The 8,262-nt window shown below is 33.9% G+C and overlaps 1 long non-coding RNA gene across 2 annotated transcripts; it reads right to left on the reverse strand.

The window, feature by feature from the left end:
- Positions 1-1,733: 1,733 nt before the first annotated feature.
- LOC148234134 (uncharacterized) lies at positions 1,734-7,702 on the reverse strand. 2 transcript variants are annotated; one of them, XR_015810152.1, is made up of 4 exons: positions 7,173-7,702; positions 6,293-6,462; positions 3,652-3,753; positions 1,734-1,929 (listed from the first exon to the last, which is right to left on the reverse strand). It is a non-coding gene; the product is annotated as an uncharacterized LOC148234134 (long non-coding RNA). The 2 variants fall into 2 exon arrangements; XR_015810151.1 differs by lacking the exon at positions 1,734-1,929 and having other exon boundaries at positions 3,416-3,753.
- Positions 7,703-8,262: the final 560 nt, after the last annotated feature.

Consider the following 8,262-nt stretch of genomic DNA (forward strand, 5'->3'; position numbering starts at 1 on the left):
CCAGCCCAGGGAAGGGCCATACACGATAGTCAACCATCTCAACAAGGTTGTCTATCGAATCAAAAGAGCAAGTGCTCGAAAGTGCATGGTAGTGCACATAGACAGACTAGCAACCTACAATGGAGTGTAGTGTATTTTCATGTTTTCTGTGTATTTGGAGATTTTTAGTGTAATTAAAGAACAGGTCGATCCAAATTGAGCGGAGGATAGTGTTGCAATCTGAGGGGTGAATATTGAGATGCGCATTCGTGGGCCTCGCACCTTCGTTGCAACTCTAGCTCATAGTGACAATCGGGGTACGTCAGTCGCCGCTTTCAGAGACAGCGTTATCGCTCCTTAGAGATGGACGCCGTGTAAACACAATTCCCGTGCTTTTCATTTCTCAAGACTGATGCAACGGTCTCACATAGGCCCATGTAACAATATCATTGGCCATTGAAGAGTTATATATATACTTGAACCACAATTGGCGTCATTCATTGTTAATAACGTTTGTCGTCAAAATCATACAAAAATAATAAACAAGAACGCTCAGCTCACAATCCAGGACTGACGACGATCCCCGAGAAAGAGAAATGGGAAGAGTGTCGCATGCAACGCAAAAAGAGATAAAGCATGTTATTTCGTGCAACGTTACTTTGTCCATACAATATTGGAATCTTATGAAGAAATTTAAAATGTAATGTTCTATGTTCAATATGCTACTCTGTAAATCGTATCGCTCTGTATGAACGGTTTATAATAATACAAGTAAATTTAAATATATACATACATAATACGTGTAAGGATTATAAGTATACACTGATTAAACTACATAACAATTATAAAACAATCTTTGTAATGAAATCTTCAAATTTTGAGTTTCGTTGACGGGCTCCGACACTGAAAAGTCAGTTTTTTAATTTGCAATACATAAAAATTATTATTGCTTCTGATTTAACGTACATATTCGTTAGATTTGACTGAATATAATTATTAAAATTATAAATAAACCAGGTACGTTTTAAATATGATCATGTAACATATATTTAGTAAGTACAAGGATTGAAAATTAACGTCGATCATACCATATAAATGTTAATAAAACGTATTTTTCATATATTGATATTTGGCGATACTATCTTTGCGATTGAATGACAATCATTGTGATGCAGGCGGTTATTTGGCTAAAGAAGGTCGGTTCCATTCCTGCATAAGGTCATCGTATTGCTCGTTCATGAGTTATAAAAATGATTGTGAATAATAAAAGTTATATACAATAATTAAAATCTAAATACAATATTCGCACAGAAAACTGACAATGATATGACATAATAATTTGTCGATAATGCAAATATTTGAACTATTAAATTAATTTTATAATTGTCCTAAAACGTCAGTCATGGGCTCTTGACTTATTGATTTTTACGTTTTTGTGCCATATAGTGATAATATTTAGGGTAATAAGTAAATTGTTGTATACACCAAGGTATATAAACAAAATAAATTGAGACTATTATTGCATAAAAAATCACTTCGATCGTTCTGTTCCGAGTAACGAATCGTAACATATTAGCCAATGGCCAGCTTATAAATCTGTAGTTTCTTGAATGTGATATAATAGACGAGCTTTTATAATTATTATAAATATGTGATGACATACCTGGAATAATCAATAGGTAAAATATCTAAGAGTGGGTTGTTTTTAAATCCGATGTGGCAAAATATATATCTACGTTATGGTTTTTTATCAATTTTTGTTGTGCAATAATTTTTCTAACAGCCAAATTCAGGATAGTCAGTTACATCAAACTAATGTAGTATGTTCTTTATAAAAATATAATACCTTCTGACAGTGACTTCAACTTGAGATGATTCACTTTTTGTTAACATAAACCAATTCTACGTTGCCGCCATATAGAAGGTCATCAAATTCTTCTATCATTGCTTCTGAAAAATATTTAAAAAAATAAGACCTTTGACAAGGGTTAAACATTGAACACACTATTACTACTAATATAACTCATAAATGAAATTTAAAAGACAACTGAAGATCAAAATAGATGGAAGTTACCATAGAAGATTAAACATATACATCTCTTTTTTAACTGATAAGTTGTTGCAATATGACATATTATAATTGTTTGCCATACGTAAATGTTATTATATCTTTCATTGCTTCTGAAAATTAGCTGTAAATGATACCATATAGTAGGTAAAATGTAACTTTATGTTTATAACGAATATAAGACTTTTCATTTAAACTACCATTCTTATCATATCATTGTAATATGTTTAATTAACTTTGGTATGCGTATCTTTAATTGCCAAATCAGTTATTTGTTTTCTAATTTATAATCCTAGAAAGTCAATAGTATTTTTGTTAGAATAACTGTGATATATTATCCATATAATCAAACACTTAGTGTAGCTACACACGTGCCGGATGGATACGCTTGGCACCGGGGGTCGGTGCCGTTTACAAACCCTTCTTCCCTATCCGGCCGTGTCCCGTCAACTGGCGCTAGTCTGTGCTAAGTGTGAACACTGAACACGGCCTAACTATGGATCGTACACGGATCACTGCAATGTGGCGGCGTCACCGACACCAGAAAAAAAAGCAGTGTATTTAGGGTGTATCCTATCGTTCAAAAAAAGACTCCTTATGGGCGCTTTTTACACTTTGTTCCGAGAATTACTAGAACATGAAGAGAAATTCTTCAGCTATATTCGCATGTCCATCCCTTCTTTTCACGAGTTGCACAACAGATTGAAGGACGTTCTACACTGTCAGGACACTGTTGATTGTATTCAACCTATGCAGATGTTAGCAGTAGCAATAAGGTAAGCGAAACAAGATTTTATTTTATATTTAGAGATAGCAATGTAACACAAGTAACGAGTACTTAGTATGAATATATGAAAAGAGAACGTAGTAAAATAAAAATATTAAGTATCGTTGCCAAAGTCAATCGACGATACTGATGATGAATCTGATAATATACCATCAGAGGAAAAGCGATACATAATACTGGTTTGTAGAATTCGGTAAAATGTTGTTTAGTACCTGTCTGCCCCTATGATGCATAATATTGGCTACAAGTTTCTTTCTGTAGTTGCGATGTTGACTGAGTAAACATTTGATTAGTCCCTGACTGGTCTGTTGATGTATAATATGGACTATTATTTACTGTCTCCAGTTGTGATGTTATCTGAGTAAATTGTTGATTACTTGGATGACTCTGATTTATAAAGCACAATATCGTTTCTTGATATTTTTCATTTTGGAAATTAGCTCAAGGATGCCAATTTGTATTTGAAGAATTTCATCGTCATAAAAAGAACCCAAGGAGGGGATGATACTTTTGATGAATGATAGATGTCTATCTCCTACAGTGGCGTCGCCAGGATTTTGTCAAGAAAAAAGGCAAGATAATTTTTGTAATATACATTTAATTAACATAAAATCACCAGCTGCGCTCCGCCAAAGGGGGGGTCCAGATCCCCCCATCGTTACGCAACAGATTATCTGCCTCGATATTTTCCAACGCATTTAACATTTTATCTTCAACTGGGTTAATTATATTTTTATTAGTTTTAGGAAGACTGTCATCATTTGGGCGCTCTTTGGTAACCTTGTGGAGAAATTGCAGCTCATCATTATAAACATACTTTTCCAGTGCGATGCGCCAGATTTTGTTGCTTCTTTGATTTTTTCTTTTGATTTCATATACGAGTCACGAATGTTAGCTGATCTCTTCATAACTTCTTGACCTGTAACATATTTTTGTTTGTTTTAGATATCTTGGGAGTGGCTGCAAATTCATTGATTTACACTACACCTATAGACTTGGCCTATCAACAATAAGTAATATAGCTATTTGGAGTGTATTAACACTTAAAGAGCCGGAATCCGATTAACATGCTTTTTGAGGACTTGATCCTACAGTTAATGGAAAGCACATTAAAATAATAAATCCAGTTGGATCGATGTATTATAATTACAAAGGGTACTTTTAAGTGGTATTAATTGCTGTTGCGGATTCTGATTACCGATGATTTATTTATGTGAATATTGGAAGTTATGGGAAAGACTGCAACTCCACAATTAGTCCAGTCAAATAAGGCGAAATAAAGGCTAAATCTCGGAATGAAAGATAACAAGTTGAAATTTTGCACAGACCTTCGTTTTGATGTTCTAAGGACAGGGTGAAAAGTCTCATAAAATATCGTGTCTGCTAATCAAGATATCAAAGGTCAAAAAATTTGTTTTTTTGCAAATATCTCGCGTTTTATGCGTCGCACGTCATTAGATGCTTTACAAAACTTGTAAAACATAAAATTTTTTACAAGTTTGGCTATAATATTTGTTTTGTATCATTAACCGTTTTTGAGATATAGCGCGAAGAGTGGGAGGCGTACATCCGTTTATAGAATCCAGCGAGTATTTCTACCTGCTTAACTTGGTATAAGCTTTAAAAAAGTAAACAATCGTGAAAAAAGTGGTCTCGGCAAGTCGTTTGAACCATAATTTTGTTACTTTATTCATTGTATTATTAGGAATTAAGAATGAAATGTTGCTCGACAAGAAATTTGTGCGAAAAAATTGAAAGAGTTGAGAGACGTCCTTACGGAGTATGTACCAGATGATAAGAAGATAATTTCCAAATTAAGAGAAAAATATTTAACTGATATTATAATTACAACGAAGATTGGATCATTCCCTATCTTTTCTTTTCGCGATGCTCAAGCTTAAATTTTATTCATAGCTTGGTATGAAAATAAAAAAAGGCACTTCGGAAGATGAACACTTGTGCGTAGTGGAAGCTGCTGCGGCGATTATTAGAGAAGATATTCGATCTTCTGTTGTTGAGACCAAGTCCTATCCGCCCCCCCCGAGTAAAATATTAATGAAGAAATTCCGAAAACTGTTACATTTTCTGCAAGAAGTTATTATAAAGAACAGAAAAGGAAAGACGGGGCATTTTAAAACGAAATGCACAGCTATAAGTCATGCTATAATGACTTCCATAGGAAAACGGTCCTTTTCCTCGCAGTTATTAATAGGCCTATCTGTATTTCTTCATAGAAGAATCTTGACAAAACATCCAAAAAGACTTTTGGATGTTTTGTCAAGTTTAGATTTTTTCGCTTCATATAGTGATACTGTAAAATGTTAAATTTCAGCTGTTTATCACCCACAGCCTCGTAATCAACCATCAGAGTCAAGTGCCTTAGTACAGTATGCAGCGGATAATGCAGAAAAATATTTATACTCTTGATGGCTATAATACTGTTCATATAATGGGAATGATAAAAATAATAGCTCCAAAATCTGAAGTTATATCCGATGACTGCATAAAGAAATTTACAACAAAACCAAGTGCAAAGGAGTTAGCAGCACTATCACATATACCCCTTCTAGTGTATGAAAATCATGTCGTACCCAGATTGAGCAAGAGATTCAAGTTCAAAATTTTAATGATATAGAAGAATAACCGAACAAATATTTAATGTAGTTGATTTGTTGTGGATGTACAGAAAGTGGAAAAATATCTCACCGTTGCCAGGGTGGAATGGATTTATTGAACAACTTACAAAAAACAATGAGAACTTTGTAACTTCTCAGATTCTGTTTCTTACTTTTATTCATCATCCTGCGAGTAATATGGACACAATTTACACCACATTACAGTGTGCTTACAGTTGTTATCTTTCATTCCGAGGTTAAGCCCTTATTTGACTGGACTAAATATTCAAGAATTGTTTACTGGAAATCAATTGTAAATGACCAACATCCATCGGAAGCAAAATTTCTCGCAGATATAACACAAAATAAAGAAATATCGCATTGCGTTGTCGGTGACGAAGCATTCGCCCTACACAAGCATCTATTTCGTCCTTTCAGTGAACATAATCTAACTATAAGCAAAAGGGTTTTCAATTACCGCTTAAGCAAAACTCGGCGATATGTAGAATGTACATTTGACATTCTCTCTAATAAATGGCGAATATTTCAATAAATTTAAAACCAGATTTTGCTGTAGAACTAGTGAAAGCTTATGTTGTTTTACACAATTTCGTCCAGGAAAGAAATGGTTACAAAGTGGAAGACACATTCACAGTGGTCGGGCTTGAAAATTACCTGGCGTAACAACAGCTAATGATATTAGAAACATATTCGTCGATTATTTTTTAACGGAAGCTGGATCAGTCAGTTGGCAAATAACAAAAATTTAACACGTAATTTATAAAAAAAAAAACCAGTAGATATTGTAAAGTTAAAATATTTTAATAAATAATAACTACTCACCAACTTGTTTTTTTCCCTCGCCAATCTTTGAATTTAGGATTAACAGCTTCACATAAGACGTACCACGCATTTCGTGTCAGGATCTTATTTTTATATTTGTCAATATTTTGTCCCACTAGACGGGGTGAGATTCTATTAGAGTACTTAGAACTTCGAGGTCCAGAAGATATCTAAAACAAACAAAAATATATTACAGGTTAAGAAGTTATGAAGAGGTGGACTCGTACATGAAATCAAAAGAAAAAATCAAAGAATCAACAAAATCCGGCGCTGGCGCATCACACATGAAAAAGTATGTTTATAATGATCAGCTGCAATTTCTGCACGAGGTTACTAAAGAGCTCCCAACTGACGAGTCTTACTGACGTGAATTATTTGACTGATGGTAAACATCAAGAAAGCGAGACTTGTTTCAAAAAAACACATTACTACAGTCGTCCTAAAACAACTAAAAATATAATTAGCCCAGTTGAAGAGAAGATGTAGAGGCGTTGGAGAACCTAGAAGTAGAAGATAGACATCTATCATTCTTCTCTCCTTGGGTTCTTTTGATAAAATAATAGTCTATATTATACATCAACAGACCAGTCAGGGACTAATCAAATGTTTACTCAGTCAACATTGCAACTATAGAAAGCAACTTGTAGCCAATATTATGCATCACAGGGCCAGACAGGTACTAAACAACATTTTACCGAATTCTACAAACCAGTATTATGTATCGCTTTTCTCTGATGGTATATTATCAGATTCATCGTCAGTATCGTCGATTGAATATTTTTATTTTACTACGTTCTCTTTTCATATACTCATACTAAGTTCTCGTTACTTGTGTTACATTGTTATCTCTAAATATAAAATAAAATCTTGTTTTGCTTACCTTATTGCTACTGCTAACATCTGCATAGGTTGAATACAATCCCTCATTACAGTGTCCTGACGGTGTAGTGTCCTTCAATCTGTTGTGCAACTCTTGAAAAGAAGGGACGGACATACGAAAATAGCTGAAGAATTTCTCTTCGTGTTCTAATAATTTTCGGAACAAAGTCGCCGGTAAAGAAGCCGCATTGCAGTAATCCGTTTACGATTCATAGTTGGACCGCGTAGTGTTCACACTCAGCACAGACTGGCGTCAGTTGACGAGACTCGGCCGGGTTGGGAAGAAGCCGGCCAGAGACCGACCACGTGTAAAGGGTTTGTAAACGGCGCCGAGCGAATCCATCCAGCACGTGCAGCTATACTTACTGGCGCACTCATAATTTAAAGTTTTGTTTATATTTTCTATAATTCCAAACACTTTGTAACAACTTAAAATAATACTGTGCAAGAAAATGCACTGTGATTACAACATAGTTCACTGTTGCATTTAACTGTGCGCGGCGTGCATCTGACAGACAGAAATGTTGTCATATGAAATCAAATTTATCAGTTAGAGAAATTCTGGTTTTGGCGCGCAATTGATTTTATGGATTTAAATTGTAAAACGCTTATCAAAATATGTATAAAAATCAAAAATCAAGTTCTAAAAAAATAGATTAAATTAAAATATTTGTTTAACTTCAAAAAAGATATGTTTAATTTATAATTGAATTTAAATATAATAATAATCATGTAGATTGGTATTAGATTCTGCATACACAAAAAAATAGTTTATTTAAATATTAGCGAACATTGGAAAATTAAAACGATTTGAAGCTATTTTTTGAGAGAATTTTAAATTTTTTTAAAAAAAAACATGGGTAGAAATGTAAAGATTTTGAAGCAAAAAGAGGTAAGTGCCGTCGAATCCCGAAGATTTCCAGGTGAGAATCAAAACCGTAACGCCAGTGCTACCCAAGTGCCGCCAAGTTTTGGCCATAACAAAATCTATATATACATATAAATATAAACAGGCCTCACAATAATATGTTTTATAATGATTGTGATGGAGACTATTTCATGTTTGATTTTTCAAACATAAAATCCTCTCC

The sequence above is a fragment of the Plectrocnemia conspersa genome, unplaced genomic scaffold (assembly GCF_051122295.1).
Source record: "Plectrocnemia conspersa isolate PC_06_02 unplaced genomic scaffold, ASM5112229v1 ptg000006l, whole genome shotgun sequence".
Lineage (NCBI taxonomy): Eukaryota > Metazoa > Arthropoda > Insecta > Trichoptera > Polycentropodidae > Plectrocnemia > Plectrocnemia conspersa.